General features: G+C 37.5%; 1 long non-coding RNA gene across 1 annotated transcript; it reads left to right on the top strand.

The window, feature by feature from the left end:
* Positions 1-658: 658 nt before the first annotated feature.
* LOC137478958 (uncharacterized) lies at positions 659-15,058 on the top strand. The gene is made up of 3 exons (XR_011001897.1): positions 659-852; positions 10,410-10,464; positions 14,906-15,058. It is a non-coding gene; the product is annotated as an uncharacterized lncRNA (long non-coding RNA).
* Positions 15,059-19,873: the final 4,815 nt, after the last annotated feature.

The following is a 19,873-nucleotide window of genomic DNA, read 5'->3' as shown; positions in this document are numbered from 1 at the left end:
AATTTCACATTTTCCCACCTTGCTACTCTCAATATCCTGACTGTCATGATCTCATAGCCAGCCCAGGCAAAACTATCACTAAGCTTCACATCCCCAACAGCTCTTCTTTACTTATGAGACCCACCAAAGCACTTCCATTCACCTCGATCACTGGTGTCAAGAAGTTGCATCAGTGCACTCCATAAATATCCTGAATTTCTTGTGGCCACCACCAGCATAGGTATCTTTGAAGTTTAAGTCCTTAAGGACTTCCAGCCCCCTGAAAACCAGAGCTGCCAATACAGGGCTTCTTCCAATTATTTAAAGGCAGCCTTACTTTTTCCCTTTCTCTTTTTCTTCTTTTCCTTTTCATTGTCCTCTCTCTTTACCATCACAATGGGCCAGAAAATAATTGACATAGACTCTCAAGACATTTACAGAAGGCTGATCGTATTTTATTAAGTAACCCATTCTTCTTATACCCTACTTTGCTGCAGGTGGACTTGATTGGTCCTTTAATTAAAATACCATCACCATGGGCTAATTAAGAAACCACCCTTTGGTAAACAAATCTCCATAACACATTCCACATGTGCACAACAACAGGTGCAGCAAGTTCAGATAAGAATTGTTTCTCATTCTTTTCTCTGATCTTCTCACAGCCCTTCCCAGAAGGATCCCTGAGAAAGCTGTGGTTCTCTTTGTGGCCAGAGAGCTGCTGCCACATTTTTTTTTCTCTTTCTTTTCTTTTCCTTTTTTTGTAATATTTTTTCTATCTGGTCCAGTTGTGGAGGGGAGTGATGGAGCAGCTTTGTTGGGCACCTGGCCTCCAGCCAGGGTCAGACCACCACAGAAGCACTCTGAGATCCTAAGGTAAGGAGAACTACAGAAATTATTATTTTACACAGGGGTTGCATTTCTTCAGGAGATATTAACTGTAGTTGTAGAATAACTGGTCTGGTTTACAGATACATGTGAGTATTATAAAGCACTTCTTACCTGCCTTGTTAGTCTGTCTGCTAAGAGGGGATGAGCAAAATCAGCCAGGAAATATCTTAATTGCAAAGTAGAATCCGCAGGCACATGTGGGATTTATGCTCTGTTGTAATTTCAAATGCTGTGGTAATGATATTAATTTTAGATAACTTCCTAAAAAGCTGTATTTAAAATATGAATGAAAACACAATCAAAATTAAGAAAGTGCTATAAAATTTTTCTCAGACATTATATTGCAGACAAGAAAAAATTCAAGAATTTGATGTATTGTAAGGGACCACAACACAGGCTTCTCAGATTAGAAAGATCTTTGATTTATTTTAGAAAGGAGGTTTGGAAACTGGCAGTTCACAGTTTATCCTGTTAGGCTGAAAACAGCACTGTTGAGATAGAAAAGTTTGCTTCCATCATGGAGTGAGGCAGACAGGCAGCTATATCTTTAGCTATATCTCAAGTGTTTGCACTGAAATCCATTGGAATCAATGTGAAAAATGACAGTATTATAGCTCTGGACCTCAGCTAGGATAAAAATGAAAAGACAACCACTTCTGACTAAAAAATTAGCTGCCTGATGTGTTAGAACTCATCCTGTTCAATACTTCAAACGAGAGAGATTATAGTGAGGTGGAAAAGCAATAATGGGAAAATCTATGATCTCAGATTTCCAAGTCTGATTCATTGTTAAGCCCAGTGAAGTTTGACATGTTTGGAAGGGAGAAAGTGGAATCTCAGAGCTTAAATTCATGCACAGATGATGTTTTGTTCAAGAAGATTCCCTCACAGAAGTGAGACACAGAATATCCTTACAGAGTGAGCAGCACCTCACTCACCACTACTCCTAGTCTTAGGTACTAGAGGCAGCAGCACTGTGAAAGCTGAATTCATCCAGAATTCAGATTTATGCATCATTACCAATTCTCTCCTAGATTATTTGACAAGTAGTCAATCTGCTTTAAAGCTTTAGCTATTATGTTTATGGACCTGATGGATGAGAGCCAGAAATACTCAGACTCATTATCTGTCACCCTGTGTCCCTGAGTATCCCCAGCCGTTCCACTCCTCCTGCATCGCTCCTGGAGAATTCTTCTCCACTTCATTCACTCTTGGTGCTGAGATCTTGACATTCCCTCTTAAAAATAGCTCTTCTAACTGGACTTTAGTGTCAGCTTTTCTTCTACATTATATATTTTTTTTTCCTTTGGAGCAGCTTTACTTAGCACTGCTCCAAACCAAACCCCAAATACTCTATAAATCTAAAAATTAAAAGGAACAGGAATTTCACCTGTCAGTAGACTGCTGTGGGAAATCAATTTCTTAGATCCCATTATTGCTAACATGTTTTTTAACAGTGGGGATTCAACCTCCCATACCTCTGATTTCTTTCTTAATGTTGTTTTTTACATTAGCCCTTTTTTTCAGGGATAATCTCCTATTCATATCTGTATAATTTATAGCACAGCTATGTCCTAATCTCAGTTTAACCCTTTTAAGTGTGTATTTTGAATTAATTCAGCTAATTAGATTAATTTTTTAATGTACTGTATGCAGACTCCATAAAGTCCTTCAAGAGGATAAACTACCTTGTTTCTGTAAAACAATTGTCTTTGTTGAAGGCAATATGAAAGAATACATCCCCAGAGTTAAGGTTAATTTATTTATTAACAAAAAAAGAGGCAATTAGTTATGTATTAGTGTCTTAAATCAAAATGAGAAAGTAGATTAAATTACTTGGCTTTGTCTTTGCTTTAACTGTGGACTGTTTTTTTTAATTGAAAAAACTCTATTTATTCAGAATTCCACTTTAAAACCTCCTATGCAATCTGTCCAAATAAATCCATTTCTTTGTTAATCTGATGTTCAATGGAGACTTTAAACCTTGACACTATCATATTTTACTGATATGATATTGCTATGATCAGCATGTGACTGGAAATATTCCAGTCACCATCCCTGAAAGAGTTGAAAAAATGTGTTTGTGGCACTTGAGGACATGGTTTATTGGTGAACGTGGTGGTGGTGCTGGACTTGATGATGATCTTAAAGGTCTTTTCCAAATTTAATGATTCTGTGATTCTAAGTCATGGAAAACCAAAGCCAAAAAACTCACTCCTCTGAGTTGAAAACTTCCATTAGGGATGTGAGGGGTTTTTTTGGTCTTCCTTTATTTTTTTCAAGAACAATTGAAACAATCAAAAATCTGAGCATTGTAGGGAAAAAAAGTCTAAAGTCCAAGGTCATGATGGTGCTCTGGAATTTGGACTGCTGTCCTGCTCATAGTGACAAACGTTCTGCTATTGGGAAATAGCTCTGGAACTATTTTACCTCGTGAGGAAAGCACTGCTGCTGATGCCTGAAAATTTTTACCTTTTTTCATATATTTGTACCTCTGTAGATTGTTAATATATAGTTGTATAGTTTCTAGTGTTTTCCTTACCCTTTATAACATCTTAGAACAATCAGCCAACCCTTTCTAACACATTATGTAACGCTCCTGAAATTCTGTTCAGTTTCATTTTCAAAGAAAGAATTTCTAACAAGGAGGGTCTGAACTTAAGAGACATGACAAGAAATAGGGCAAAAGAACTCCTGGAGCAATTCCAAGGGACAGACCCAATGGTGGGTTAATGGGGCAGCTGGTCTCTTATTTCTCTAATACAAATAAATATATATAAAAATATTATATATATATATATATTAATACTATACATATAAACAAATTCTTTACCTTCCTTATCTGCAACAGATCCAGCAGTAACAATAGATTTGGTTTAATTTTAGGGCCAAATAATGTCACGAAGACATTTTAGCTCATAAAAATTGTAGGAATCCTGGGCCATGCATGTGTTTGCACACCTGAAATCTTTCATTAAATAACTGCTTTTTATCTTACCACTTTAACATTGATTGGAAGAGTTTTTCTTCTGATTCCAGGCAATAATGTCTTCCCTAGATCCATACTCAATCCCTTGTACCTCCAAAAATTGTATTTGTTTTTGTTTAGGGTAAATTCAGGAGAAAAATTTTAAAGGCATTTTTTTAGGGAGTACGTTTAAGTGTTTTTTTTTTTTTTTTTTAATTCATTCGGGAAAAGTTTTTTTGTGGGGAAAAGTGGAAAAATTGTTTATTTAATAGGTAAAAAATGTTTACTTAATAGGTACAGTATTTATTAGTATAAAAAATGAGTACTATTATATAATAAATGTTTTTGTTAATTTGAAGAGATGATAAATTTAGAATGGGTTTTTTTTTGGGTTGTAGTTGGCTTACTTAGTTTTTTTACTAGTTTTTTTGGTGTTGCAAATGTCTGGCCCAGTGGGTTATAGCTGTGAGTTGTTGGTGGTTTTTTGGCTTTTTAGTTTAGAGTAGGTTTAAATACTTTAAGGAAAAAAACCCTATAGTTTAGGGACTTATTTTGCTTCATTTAGCTAAAAACTAACTAAAAGGTAAATAAGAGCTTTGTTTTGTTGGGTTTTTTTTTGTTTGTAGTTAACATAGTTTAGGAATAGGGAGGAGTGGATGTAGTTTTAAAAAACAAATTGCGTGGTTTTTTTATTTATTTTACAATTAGTTTTAGAGCTGTAAAACTTTTTTTGAGTTAAATAGATGAATGGGGATATTATTTAGTATTATAAAGTTACTTAAGGACTTTTTTTATGTTGTCAGTTATTAAAACTAATCTATATTTAATATTTTATACATATTATGTTAATATATATTTTATATATTTTATCTCCTCAGAAAGGTAATTTAAAGTAAAAGCTCGTTACCTCTATTAATATCTATGGTTTATCTCAATTAAAAGAAAAAAATTGTGGAGTTTTAATTTTAAAAAACTCCATTGGGTTTTATAGAACATCTGTCTGCTGATGATGCAGCAAATTTTGCTTTCCAGTTGTGACTGTGGCTCAGCCTGCACTGGAAAGAGCAGTCACAGAGGATGGAGTGGTACCCACAGAGCCATCCCTTCTGCACAGGCTGGAAATCAGGGCAGAAATTCAGGAATATTAACTGGCACAAACCAAGACACAGAGCTGTGGGCTGAAGAATGAGAAAGTAACAGAAAAAGCCAGAAATAAGCATTTTTAATGCCAGCTGAAAACTTCCATTATCTGGTCTTGAACCTGACTCAACCAAAGCTGGCTTGGCATGACATTTCAGGTAAAAGTTGAGAAGACTTGTCACTGATAGGGATGAATAGTTTTTCATTAAATATCTCTTGAAAGATCCTGTGAAACAAATAGGGCAAAGTTCTTTCAAAGGGCTAAATACAGAATAATGAGGGCAAAATACAGCTTAGTGCAGCCTAATTATTCACTAGATAATTTCCACAAGTACCTTTTTTCTTCCTCTTTTTAAGAATTCAGATGCATCATAAGGAACAGTGCACTGAAAACACCAAGTCACCATTCATTATTGAAGATATGCTACCCAAACTAAGGGGAATAATGCCCCTCAGTTGTAACAACAGGTTTTAGGTTACTTCTGCACACAATTCCATTCCACTTTGCCAGAGAAAACCAAGATTGTACTGCCAGAACAACCAGCATTTCCACATATTTCTGAAAAAGAAAAGTATTTCCCTACAAATACTTGTGTGGTTAAATCACCCTTAATAGAGTTCATGCTGAGGCCTCAACTTCATTAATGATTTAATCTGACAGATTAAAAAATAAATGTGCAAATCAATATTTATAAAGTAGACACATACCAAGTTCATGTCATGGATTTTAATTTATTTTTATGTTTTATTAATTTACATTTCCTTTATAACACATGCTTGCAACAAAATATCTTTCTACTCACACATAAAAAAGGAAGGAAAAAACCACTAAACACTGACATATCTAATATTATCTCAAATCTCAGAATTCCTGTGTCAAGTAGAAACACAAAATAGCATAAAGCTTCTACTAGTGGCAGCTTCCTCTCCATAAAATTTACTTTGACAGCCACTTAATCTCCCCATAATTAGGCAGTCCATTGGTAACATGTGGTTAAACTAGAAATTGGTGTTGTAGTTAATAGTTTGTATCAAATTATAGATGCAGCAAAGCAATCAAGTCTTAAAAAGGCAACTTTGTTTTCTGGTGTTAAGTAACAACATGAAGTTATTAAATCGCTGTTTATAGAAAACTTGTTAATTCTCTACCTTCCTTATCTGCAGCAGATCAAACAGTAGCATTAGATTTGGGATGACTTTAGGGCCAAATGATGTCAAAAAGACATTTTATCTCTCTGTCACTAGGATTTGAAATGATAAGGCGTTGAGTGAACAAAGAAGTGAGCAGAGAATTCCATGAACTCATGCTGGGAGAAACTCTCGTGTTAGAAACTTTTCCGACACAAAGCTCCTCTCCTTGAAGGACAGGCAGTGGTTGGCAGCAACTCTGAGCAGCAAAGCTTTGAAAATACACCTTTAGTTCCTCTCCCTCTAGTGGCAGCCAATATTTGAGTGTGATGATGGTGTTCACTCAGTACCACAGCTCTGGGTTATGAGTTCCAAAGATGCACGAAAATGTTCCATTGAATTTGTCTCTGTATTGAAGCTGTTCATCAACAGACTAGATAAAATGACTTAGCAGCTGGTATTTATGGTAGATAATAAAATCTGAAGGAAAACAATGATGAGGAGCTTGTAATATGCTGAATTATGTGCCAGAAGTGCAAATAGCTTGGATGTCTCTGCAAATGCAACAATGGAATAACAAACCAGTATTTCCTGACTTTTGACAGATAAAATGAATTTTTTAACTTGTGAATTGGGTTATTCAGTTGGCCACCTCCTTCCAATGTGGAATAATTCTATGCAGAGAGTTGGAATATTACAGTTAGAAGGAAATGTTAAGGAGCTGCATCTTTTCCAGTTCTCAATACCAGTCACAAGTTTTGACATTGCATTTCAATTTACTCCAGTTTTACAAACACACTCGGCATACTTGTGTCATCAACACTAATACATCATTCTGTGCTCATACACAGAATTTTAACAGTTCTTGTGCCCAGAATGACTTCTGCAACTCCATTTGAAATCAACAAAACTGCCGGATCAAGATACAAACTGTTTGGTAAGTGAAGGAGAAGTGGAAGAGAGAAACAAAAATAAACAAATGATGCAAAGGCTGTCACTCACTACCTTTCAGGAGCAGACCAGTGCCCTGACAGTTCCCAAGGAAATGATGGCTAAACCTCCCTAAACCTCCTCTTTTCCCTCTTTATTGATGAGCGTGGCATCAGATGAACAACATCAATTAACCCAGGCCACATGCCTGGCCCTGTGCCCTCCCAAGCTCTCACGTTCCTCAACACTCACCAGGAGGCAGAGTGAGGAACAGAGTGTGATGCTGTGCAGACACTAAATAACTAAAACACGACTGTGTTACCAGCACGGATTTGGTCACAAATCTATAACACAGCACCACACAGGATGAGCTTGACCCTAGCCAGACTTTGAGAAATTTCACCTGTAGACAAAAACTGTGGTAGAAACATGGGTTTGGGCACTGCTTTTCTCAAAAGGGATTTGTCTGCTAAAGGTAGTGGGAGATCCTGTAATATTTTGAAGTTGTGGCTGTTGTCAGTAGTGTATTAAATATTGCCACATCATAATTCAGACTCCAAGCAGACTGCACACCACAGAAAAAAATCAGTCCCTCTCATAGACATGAGGAAAAGTCAATCTCTCACCTTGAAAACTCTTCTTTCCAGAACAGAATAGCATCCTGAAGGCTGCATCAAAGTGCAGGGCATAAAACCCTGTCCTACAGCACTGCATGCTATTACTGAAACAAAATGTCTGATAGAAGACTAGCAAAACTAGCTGAATGCTAATAAAAACTTTAAAAAGGCACCATGGATAGGTAATTTTGGATCAGCTGAATTAATATGTAATGGAATTTATTGCCTTAGAAAATACAGGATTAGGAGTGTCACTTGCTCAGATTCTGCTGAGGTTAGGTGTATGGGTTACCCAGTATTTAAAACTCAGGAAACAAAAAAACTGCCCTCCTTTCTGCTACACTGTGAAATGCACACTGCTATACAGCAATCTGAACTCTCAGTGAGCTGAGGCACTTTTTTTCCTGCATAATAAAAATAGAACTTGGTGAACTGAGTTGTCGGATGAAAGATAGAAATGTTTCCATTTCTTAAAAAATCATAGCTCATGCCATGATCTCTTATAACTCAGTAAAATACTTGCATTGACACTTCAAAAATACCCCATGAAATATTTCAGCAAGTTTTGAAAAAACATTTTTTGCTACCCTGATATGGATGTGGTGAACTGTAGGACAGTTTTATTTCAATATGCTGCTTCAAATGGGAATGATGTCTCATTTGTGTTTGCCTAGAGAGAATGTTGTTGCATCAACAGCTCTTCATTCTGTTTGTGGCTGCAAACCAGCTCTTGGGGAAGAATCAAATGGCCTCTGTCAACCATTAGCCATGATTGATTGATTGATTTTGATCATGTTATAATCATTTCCTTGAGAAGCTAAACTTCTTTCACACTCTTCAACAAGTACTTGTGCTTGACAAAGGCAGATAATTAAAACATTTATCACTTCTAGATTTAAAATATGTAATTACAGTGTTTAATCTGTCTGATTATCACAGATGCTTAACTTTCATCCATATATTTCCATACAGGGTCTAAAAATTTGTATTTGAAGCAAGATAGTATGAGCTTGGCTAGTAACTGTTTTTGGAAAGGCACCTTCTTACAAATTCTTCTCTTGGTATTTCAAGGGGGACTTGTGATCTTTATTTATTCATTCGGTCAGCTATAGACACATATAAAATTGAAACCCTTTAAAGCCAAATAATTTATGAAGGTATTTCAGTCTTCTGCAATTCTTGAAACAGTAGACAGGTTTATATCTCTTTTATTTAATATCCCAGTAGTGACAGGTGAAGAACACTTCTGCAAAACCAGTTGTCCAAAAGCACAGTGGCTTAAGCATTGGGCAAAGACAAATGACTGGGTCGTGAGCTTACTTTTAGGCCAGCTGAGATCAACAACAGCTCTCTGATCCAGTGAATGTGGTGTAGGTTACACACTTGTATAAATGGGCTGTCAAGAGTAAAAAAAATAATGAGTAGCTATTTATTAATATAAACATGGTAAACCTCTTCCATATGAGCACAAACAAATAAAGTAAATTATTTAGCATATTTCTCAAGAAAATAAAACCTGGCTTTCTGGGGAGAGGTAAAATGCATTACAAGGACAACATATTTTGGTCCTCAAAAACAATTTTGGCAACAAACGCTCTGCATGAGAATGGCATCTACTGATCTGACCACAACTTATGTTGACAGCAAGAAACCTGTAGGTTTATTCTTCACAAATAAATAAATCTTGCAGCAAAGTTCTATGCATGATAAATTTAATGTTCAAAATAGGGGAGAGTGCTGCATTTTGAAGGCTAACACAAATATTCCTTAAAAACCTTCTTATATTCCTTCAAATAAACCTTCAAACATTCCTTGAAAACCTAAGTATCTTGTGGCATTTCTAAAAAGAAGTATTGAAAAACAGGAGGATAGCCCTACAGATGTGTGTAAATGCCATAAGCTAACTGTAAAAATTCCATTACCAAGCAGCTCAATTTTTGCCTATTGCCTTTAATTTTACCAATTCTAATTACTAATTCTAATTTGAAACCCTGCAGAAGAGAACAAGGCACCAGGGACTCCCACAGCAGTGTGTTCTGAAATTGGAACCCCGTGTGCTTTGAACCAGGCAATGTGCTGGTTTGGGTTTGTGTGGTTCTTTTTCAGTGGATTCCTTCTTCTTCTCCAGTTTAATGGGGCTGTGTTTGACTTTCATGATGATTTAAGAGTCTGATTGATTTAATGTAGAATTTTCACAGCCCTTGGTAAGGTCTTATGGTGACAAAATGTAGGCATTCATAATCAAAGACATAAAGTGGCAAATGATCCAGAGGTATTTTTCTATTAGAGAAAGGAATACAATGCAATGATTGCAACTGTTGGAAATCAAGTGCTCCTTTTCACTAATGATTCATTCTTGGTGAAGCAAACCAAGACACATGGGGCATTTCCATAATTGCAGGGGAATTCAAGACTGAATAGCTTGATTAAAGAGAAGCATTGTGTTTTGTGGGAATTGAGATTAAATGTTTATAAAAAACAAATTGGTAACATAAGTCTATAAGCTGTTCACTTAAAAATGGCTTGGTCTAGTAATAAAATAATTCAAAGAAAGAAGCCAAAAGGAATGTTTTGCTGTTTTGCAATTGTGATACCTGTCTGTGTAAAGAATTTGATTTTATGTATTTTTGTAATCTTGGTCTCCATGGTTATTTAGTGCAGGACAATTTTTGCAGAACTTTTGAGGAATGCATACATTATTAGTAGCATCATATTTCTGGGGATAGTGTATTGATCACTACCACCTCTGTATTTTTTAGGACCAAGAGAAAAAGGAAAATATTTCAAAAGAGATCAGCACCTGTAACACCACTGGTATGTTCCTATGAAAACCTATCTTTACAATTAGATCACTTTTTATGAGCACCTTCTCTTTAATATCCCTACATATTTCTCTTATATAATTAGTCTGGAAAACAATGTTGATTCATGTTATAAGCTTATCAAGGAATTTTTACAAAAATAAGAAAACACAGGACAGGATAATGGTTTTTCAGCTGCCCTGAAATGCTTCCTATTTAAAATCCTTGTTATGAGAACAAGTTTTCACATATCAGTTCTTTCAGAATTTGAGGATGGAGGTTATTGTGTTCCTTTAATTGAATGCATTGAGACCTTTGACTGTTATTCCAGTCAGAGTCAGTATCACAGCCTCTTCCCCATTACCTCTTCCTTACTGAAAATTAAAGCATGGTATTGGTTTTGAAGCCTTCTCTTTTAAAGGGTAGCTTCATCGTCAAATGCCACTATAGCTGATCATCTTCCCTTCTTCCTTATTTGTTTTAATTTATATGACCACAAAATCTTTTCCCATCTGGTTTAACATCTTTTTTTTCAAAGACTAGTTTATCTTGATTGAAGCAATGTACAAATTCTCTTTCTCTTCTTGATTTTAAGGCACATTTTCCTTCAGCCATTTATTTTATCACTGCCTGGTGTTTACCCCTAACAAGATTACAGGAGGAGTTACTCATCTCCTCAGCTTCAGAGGAGATGACTAACATTTCTTGTATTGCTGTCCCTGTTGTACATGATATGAGATTAAAGAAGCAATATATATCTGGAAATGAAAAATCCTATATAACTTTAAGCTCCTTAGTTTCCTTCATCAACTCATTCCCTGAAACTCAAAGCCTGACTTTCTGAAATGAAAAATGTCATCTAAAATTAAAAAAAAAAAAAAAAAAACAACAATCCAAAGGAACAACTCTATGCAACTCATTTTATCTATTCTTATAGTAAATGAGCAGTTTTCCTACAAACTGTCCACTTGTTAAAATTAAATCTGTACTACCATTACCCCTCTTTTTATTTATTAGATTATTTGAGAATTAGAACAGCTTCAGTAGTAATTCTTATTTAAGTGTATTATTCTGCATGTGAAACACTAGCTTTCTCCCCTAATTGTAATTTGGTTGGGTTCAGTTAATCAAACCCAGTGTTACTGAACCAGTGTATATCCTGCAACACATTTCTGACACACAGGTTTCTGCTCACAGCAGTACCAAAATTCTGTCTTTATGGCTTCTTTCTTTCCTTACCTAATTTATGCATTCCTGCCTAATAAAATCAGGCAAAATGTTTATGTAACTCTCTTCTAGACATTTTTCCCATCATGACATTTTCTCTAAAGCTCTTTTCAGCAGTCATGGTATGTTCAGACTCTTAGAAAGCCAGTACATCAAATACTAAAATGCTGCATATTCAGTTCATTTTTCTGGGGTATTAGAGGCGTTTAATGCCCAAATGGTCTCTAAACTTTTAGCCCTGATCCATGAGTGTTATTTGATTTGAGAGTTTTCTACTCTTTTATCCTTTGGGAGCTCACCCAAAATTCCTGAGGTTTATGGGCAATATTTGTGTTTCTGATTCCCTGATATCTAGCCTTGCTCCTTAAGAGTTGATCTATTTCCATTGATATTTGGTAATTTAACCTGTTCTGCTGGGTAGTTTATTATTTTTTTATTTATTTTGTGATAGCATGACCTTTAACCTGTCTGTTAGGATACAGCTGGGACTTTGGTGGAGGACCAGGCATGTTTGCACCTCAAACATTGTGTGCAGAAAACTATTCACAACACCAGAGGTTTATGTCCAAAAAGGAGACAGAGGAGTGGGATAATTCACTTGTGGGGAATTTTGGAGGGAATTTGAGACAGGGCCTCTGAATTCTTCTTAATGATGCAGTTTATTTTTCTTATCTTCTACATAGGCAGGAAGGGTGAATTAGGCTCACATTGTTACAGCATGGTTCAGAAGGTCCCAAGGTCCCTAATTACAAGATCTTTTAAGGAGTTATTGACCAATAAAAAACTGCCAATAAGGATATTTATGTTTTTGACCCAATCCTTAAATATTTCATCTTATGGATTCATGTTACAGTGTAAGCTTTCTTCGCCAATCGTGTTATGGCACACAAACCTACAGTACTGCATTCTAAACTCCTTGTTTATCTCTGTAACTACTTGTATTTCTATATCTTAAACTCTAAAACTCTAAACTTTCTTTTATTTAGCTTAACGTGTCTCTGCTTTAAACTATAAATCCACATTCTCGATAATAGTTTGGAAGCCTTTTCCAAGGTCTCAGATCAAATTTTGTGTTTAATCCTAAACTTTGGCTTACAGGCCCAAAGTTCTGAGAGTTCCTTGCATTTTGGACTCCAACAGAGGAGTCCTGCAAATTTAACTGAATAAAGGGAAAGAGCCTACTGGGGCAAACAACTTCCTTTGTTCTTTCACAACCTCGGCTCTAGAGCCATCCACACAGCAGGATCGAGTGGGATCTAAGGACTGGTGATAATCTCTGTTCTCTCTCCTTTTTCTGACTATTTCTCTCCTCCGTGCTTCATCTGGGCACAGCAGGGCTCCCATTCTGTCCATGCTCCCTGCTGAGCAGTGTTAGGGGCATGGGGAGGGTGTGGAAGTGTGCAATGGATTGTGTGCCACAATTCCAGCCCTTTGCAATTGGTGTGTTGTAGTTTGGCAGCTGGTGGCCTGGAGGAGTTTGTTGTGGGAGCTGAGACCTTACTGAATTGTACAAAAATCAGGGTTATTACCCACCCCTCTTGTGCAAGTGTATTGTAAAAACTTAAGGGCTTCTTGGCCAGCCCCTCTAGAGTCTAAACAGCAGCTGGTTGCTGGAGTTAGGGTGACTGTACAACAAAAGCACAGTGTCTTGGTTTGAAAAGCCAGGTGTCTGCTAAGGAAGGCAGGAGCCTCCCTTGAAAAGGAAAATGTAAACCCCTCCCTTCAAATTATTATAATTTTTGAAATTAAAGGGCTCTCAGGCAAAGATATGGGAATAGGAATAACAGTTCTTTATTAGGAAAATTAAAAATACAAATGAAATAGTACAAACAAAAAAAAATAATAGAACAGGAGCTGACACCCTGTGGTCAGGGTGGTGACAGCAGTCCCATTCCATGGTGGCTCAGCCCTCCTGCAGTGCCAGCTGTGCTTCTGCTGGAGCAGGGATCCTGCACAAGGGTGGAGTTTTCCTCTGAAGCTCCAGGGCTGGTGGAGATGGGCCTGGGCTTCCTCTGGGAATGCAGTGGAAAAGGCTGCTGTGGTGTTCCAGGTTTCAGATTGTATCCAGGTAGGAATGCTTGGCTCCTCCCCCTGGGTGGAGCATCTCCCCATATCTTACAACCCAGGACACACAGGAGCTCCCTGACACATCTCTGGTGTCTTTGTTCTTCCTGTCCTAACTGTCACAACCCATCCTGACTGGTGGGTTGTGACAATTTTATATTAAAAATTGTGAAAATTTTGTATTACAAATTACTTCTTAGATGGTGCATTGAGTACCAGTCTAATACTGCCTCTAATGCTTCACACAGAATTTTTTCAAACACAGAAATTCGTGTTTTCCAATTAATGCGAGTCTTCTCTCCCATTCTCCTATCTGCACATAATATTTTGTCATTTTGATTTGTGGATTTATGCAGATCATAGTTCAGCCCTTCCTGGGTGTTTTACCTTCTTTTGTGGACCTAGCTTTTCCTACTGATTTAATATTTAATGCACATATGCAAAGGACATGGAAGAGTTTCTTAATTTCTGTGATGGCATGCTTATAAATCAACTATTTTGACCATGCAAATTAGATGCCTTTACTTCCAAATAAATTGAAATATATTAGCAACTTTGAAATTAGTTATAGTTAGTTGCAAAGCAGAACCATGGAAGGTGCTCAGATTCAGCTTTGCTTTGTGAGCCTGTTAAAAAAATAATGTGAATTTGTGTTTATAAAGGGAAGGTATTTGGAGTGATATGCAGTCAAGGTCCAGGAAAAAAATAGACTGCAGATCTTCATACTTAACTATTGTGTGTATGGAAACATGAACAATTTGGCTGCTGTTAGGATCACTTTGGCAAATTGTTTCCTGCATTATTGCCACAAAGTAAGAATGAATTATAACAATTAGAATGATTGAAGTGTAATATAAGATGGTTGTTCACTTGTGTTTCAGACTAAATGGAGCTGGAGAGGTACATATATTTCTGCACTGTCAGTGATTAGAGTTGTTAAGGGACAATAATAGTAGAAATCAAATAATAAAAGACCTTCAGATATAATCGTTTCTTCATTAATGCCATTTTATGCTAATTTGTCAATGGTTCCTAAAGGAATAATCACAGCCCTTTATGTAATTGCTGAGTACAAAATATTGTATGTATTTATTATGGATGAGAATTCAAGCAGATTGTGGTAAGGGTTTTGTACCCATCACGTTTTGTTGTCTTCTAAATAGTTATCTACTTTTAAAGCAGAAGTACAAGAAAAGGAGGAAATAGAGGAAAAGGGAGAGAAAGAGGAAAGAGAAACTGCAAGAGTTACTCCTGCACAGGCAGGTGTGAGAAAAGAAATAACATTTTGCTTCAGCCCAAAAAGATTGTGGAGTAAAAAAGAAAAGGCAAATTGCTAATTCTCTTTCCTACTGTTTGTTATCTATGGTTTAGATGTGTTTTGTTCAATGGGTTCATTGCACCTGTTAAGTGTTTTTGGGAATCAGGAGAGAAGCAGGGTTGAAGATGTGACCAGAGGGAGAAGGGAGATGAGAGGGAAGTGGAAAAGAAGAGTATGTGGTCAGAAGAGAGTGCAAGCTCCAATGGGAAAGGGGACAGCAGCCATGGGGTATAAAATGTTACCACTTTGACAAAGGGTGTGTGTGTTGACCTCTCAGGGAAGAGACAGACACCCAGCTCAGCTGACTCCTTGATACAAATAGACAGTTTTTCCTTTGAGGACCTTTTCCCCTCTCAATTGTATTAAAAAAGGGAGCTATTTCTAACACAGGAAATTCAAATGACTGTTAGCATAGCTGTTAAAAATATCATTGAAGTATCATCTACTTCTAAATGTGAGAGTTCATATAATCTAGAGATGGAGAGAATTTATTAGGTCATTCAATGCAGTCATGATGAGCAGTACCATATGGTCATTGCAGTCTCATATTTGTCTTCCTTGTCTCATATGATAATCTAAGCAAGATTATCACTGTGCATTTTTTTGCATTTTGCTGGCTTTGTAAGTACTTTCGATATATATGGTGGGTGCCATGTAAAGACCAAGACACAGTTACCAAAGCTTTTATTATGGATTGCTTATATTTCAGTAATAATCTCTATTAAAGGTCACTTTTCATGGCCTCTTTAAACCATAATACAGCAATTAATGTCTATATTCTTCTACAGCAGTGTTTTTGCATGAAGGATTAAGTTACTTCAGAGCCACTAACAATTTGGAAGTGGGTGTGTGTCACTGCAACTCATTACAATAAAGTTCCAGTACTGTCTGAGGGGAATCTGTAGGGCTCTATTCTACTGTGTTCTGACACTAATGGACAAATCCCTGTAGAAATGTGAATTAGACCTCCCTCCAAGCACTGACTTGCAGTGTGTCCCTGCCACTTCTGAGTTCATCATTTCTCAGTGAATCTTGCATTTCTTTCTATCTGTTTGTGACTTGTCCAAAGGAATTGCTTACACATCACAGATGGCCAGCATTCTGTCTGGTTGCATAAGAACATTCACTTTTGAATGGCATAGAGACATTTATTCAGTCATAACATATCTTTCACAAAGTACAGCCCTCTGCTCCAATTACTTTTTTTTTTTTTTTTTAATTCTTCTGATGTAGAACATTCCTTGGAAAAATATGAATTAAAGAGGAGATACACTAAGGCTTGTAGCCATGAGAAGGTTCTTTAATTTTATGCTGTCACATAATGTGAAGGTCATCAGAAGAAGGCAGTCCAAAGAAGGCTGATTTCTACAATTGATCTGCTACTCTACCAGCTGATCAAAATCAGATGGTCACCAAATAACTTGGCTAAGCTTTGTCTTTTAACTCTGAATCCTATTTCTCGATGAAAAAAAAAAAAATCTTTATTTTACCAGCATTACACCCCCACAGGAAGAGGCAGAGGTTTTGGACAGAGTTTCCACAGTGAGACACTAAAAGCAGCTGTGGAGTATCCCACACCTGAATTCAAACCAGCTGAGAGCATTGTGGTGACTGTATCATGCTGGAATCTCCTGTTCAGCAGTTACACATCATCTAACACGAACACTTCATAGTGATGTTGTTACCTGAATGTAAATCACATTCTGCAGCATCAATGACCCCAATCAAAAGTCTCTCCAGCATCAGCACCAACAGCAGTTCCTTCAGCTCACCACTAAGTCATGAGCTTTGAAATAAGGGATTGGACACAAAGTAAGTGGCAAAAGTGAAGTATTCAGGAGCAGGAGGTATTACTGGACTTTGAACCATGAACCCCTTTCCTCTTAGGCCCTGCAGGATGCTGTTCCAGGGAGCAAAGGGATTCATGTGCACAGCAGAAAGCAGAGTGCACAGACACAGGTACTGCAGCTGGGGGCTGAACAGGCATGGGTGAAGCCTCCACACCCCAGCAGTGCTGCAAATTTGCAGAAAATTTGTCAGAAAATCATTCTTTTCATTTCTGTTGCATTGATAAACAATTTGACTGCTTTTACACAGCAAGCAATCCACTATCACAGATATAGTAGCAATGACCCTTTCAATAAAAAAAATTATCTGCTAATCTGTAAATCTTCCATTTGGAGTCTTAACCTGTGTCATGGTTACAGAGGTGAGGAATGAGTGGCACACAAAAGCACCTGTCTGCAAATTTACTACTTAGAACAGGATAATCCATGGTTCATCTCAGGCTGCACTGGGGAGCTGTGTTGGTCATGTTAGTCATATAACATTACTTTCAGCCAAATAGATTTTATCAGTTAACTAAAGTCCTGAGCTACTAATTATGGGAAGAAAATGATAGTGTGGTTTTATTAGGTTTGTTTTTTTTCCCATGAGTAAATCAACACCAAAAAGGGAAAATGAAAATTCACAAAAGCATTTGTGGGGAGGATGTACAACAGTGACACAAATATTTTTAAGTTTGCATGCATTGATATAAATTTCCTTGCTTCCTTGTCTGTTTCAAAATATTTAACGTTTCTCTAGCAGTACAAAGTCATGCATTTGCACTGAATTTTAACAGTTTAAATGTCCTACTGACACAAGAGCTCAGCCCTGCAGGATCAGTCTCTCTTATCATCCCTGACATCCCTGTATCTCTTAATATTAAAGAAGATTGTTTATTAATATCCAGATTCTGTTTTGATCTTTGCTTTTAAAACTCAAAAAGAAAAAAAAAAAGCCATGTATAAAATTTGTTAATTTATTTCTCATTTCTTCAGTAATAGCCTGGAAGGACTGGCAGACAAATTGACTTTAAGGAAGACTTTTCTGAGATCTCGAGACTCAGTTCATTTTAATAATATCATAGCAGACAGCGAATATGCTGTTGCCTGATAATGGATGTAAAACTTTTTCCACTTCCAAAATACATGAATAAGGCCTTAAAGTTTTGGTTTTATTAACAAAAGTTAGGTCAAAGTATTGATGTTCCCAAAACTGTGGGTTTCAGTCTGAAATTAACAGCTTGTTTCTATCCTTTTACACAGAGGCAGTCAAATTCTAAGCTAATTAGATATGGGAAAACCATAAGTTACTTCTCAGGCTGGGGGGAAAAATTGGCTAGGAAGTAAATGGAATCCAGAATTTGGAAAAAAAAAAGAAAGTTGATGTCACGTGCAGAGACTTCTTTGGGTTTGTTTTTCTTCCAAATACTTTCATTTGAGTTTTGGTGGCATTTTTTGAAAGTGGTGCACAGCTGAAGCCATGATTTACCTGCAGTGAGACCTTCTCTGCTGTAAAAGCATTATTTTCTCAGTGAGCATGGACAGCAGTTACAGCATAGTCTTTTAAGATTCCCTGTACTCCATTAATGGTTGCAAAGGCAGTGCCTTGGCTGTAATCATAAAACTGTAATATTTCATTGCACTGACATCATATAGGACATTTCCTCCATCTGCTGTGGTCAGCATCAGTTAAAAGATTTCTCAGTTTCTAGGAAGAGTCTAGCAAACAATCAACCCGCTCCTTCTCTTGTATTTATTCATCACTGCTGTGATGTTCTTCTGTTTATGATTCAATGGGACATCAAGTAAATAGCAGAGCATAAATAAATAAATAAAGGGCCAGAGACTAGCTTTGGTCAAAACAGCTGTTCTCCTAGCACTGTGTGCAAACATCAGCATGTGAAACAGAAGACACAGTGCAGTTTGTGCCTTGCTTTGGGCATGCCCAGTATAAGGAAATTCTGATTTCACATATGGGGAAAAAGTGTTGTCAATGAGATTGTTCATACCCCAGAAAAGGTTGCTCTGAAAGGTTGTGTAGCTCCTGTTAGGACCCTGGCTTTACAAGTCCTTTCCACACGGGGACAGCAACTGCAGCACATGTGGGTGTGCCAGTATTGAGAGCAGCAGCAAATTCAAGCTGGAGAAGTTGGTGAACAATGGCAGTGGCCTGGGGATGAGCCAGTGGGCTGCTGGCTGTGGGACCAGGGTGGTGCTGACTGTTTTAGGGGGTGTGTGACGGTCTGTACCAGCAGCTGGAGCAGAGCTGTGGCCGTGGGACACTGCCAATGCTGGAACATGGGGTTCCTGGGCAGGCTGAGTGTCTGAGCTGCTGGAGGGATCCAGTTTGCCCACATGTAAACATCCAGTGTCATCCCTCCCAGCCACAGAAGGGGGCAGGACATGGCTGCTGGCAATGCTCATAATCTATATGTAGTGTATATGTGTGCTTTGTGTGTGTGTGCCTGCTGGGACCACTTCATCTTCATCGCTGCTTGGGCTGAGAGACAGAAAGCTGTGGGAGCCTCAGCTTGCTCAGGCTGCTGGAGCCACCCAGGGTTATCTTCCTTTAAGTGTTCCAATTCTTCATAATTTTCAAAATTCAAACAGACACAGGCCCTAAGCTAGTTGATCTGACTTCAGTTATTCTTACTCTGAGCAGCTCTTGGATGATCTGATCTCCTGAGATGTCTTCCATCTTAATTTATTACCTGGTTCTTGTGAAAAGTAGGATCTTCTAGCCTGGAGAAGAGAGATTGCTGGGGAGACAGTTTTGTGGCCTTTGAATATGTAAAGAGGGTATAAGATACATGGAGAGAGACTTTTCATGAAGGTCTGCCGAGACAGGACAAGAGGCAATGCTTTCAAACTGAGAGTAGGTTTAGATTGGCCAAAAGGAAAAACTTTTCTACAACGAGGCTCGTGAGACACTCAAGGGGTGCTACAGAGAAGCCGGGGATGCCCCATCATTGAAAGTACTCATTATC

The sequence above is a fragment of the Anomalospiza imberbis genome, chromosome 9 (assembly GCF_031753505.1).
Source record: "Anomalospiza imberbis isolate Cuckoo-Finch-1a 21T00152 chromosome 9, ASM3175350v1, whole genome shotgun sequence".
Lineage (NCBI taxonomy): Eukaryota > Metazoa > Chordata > Aves > Passeriformes > Viduidae > Anomalospiza > Anomalospiza imberbis.
This window is presented reverse-complemented; position numbering and strand designations above follow the sequence as displayed.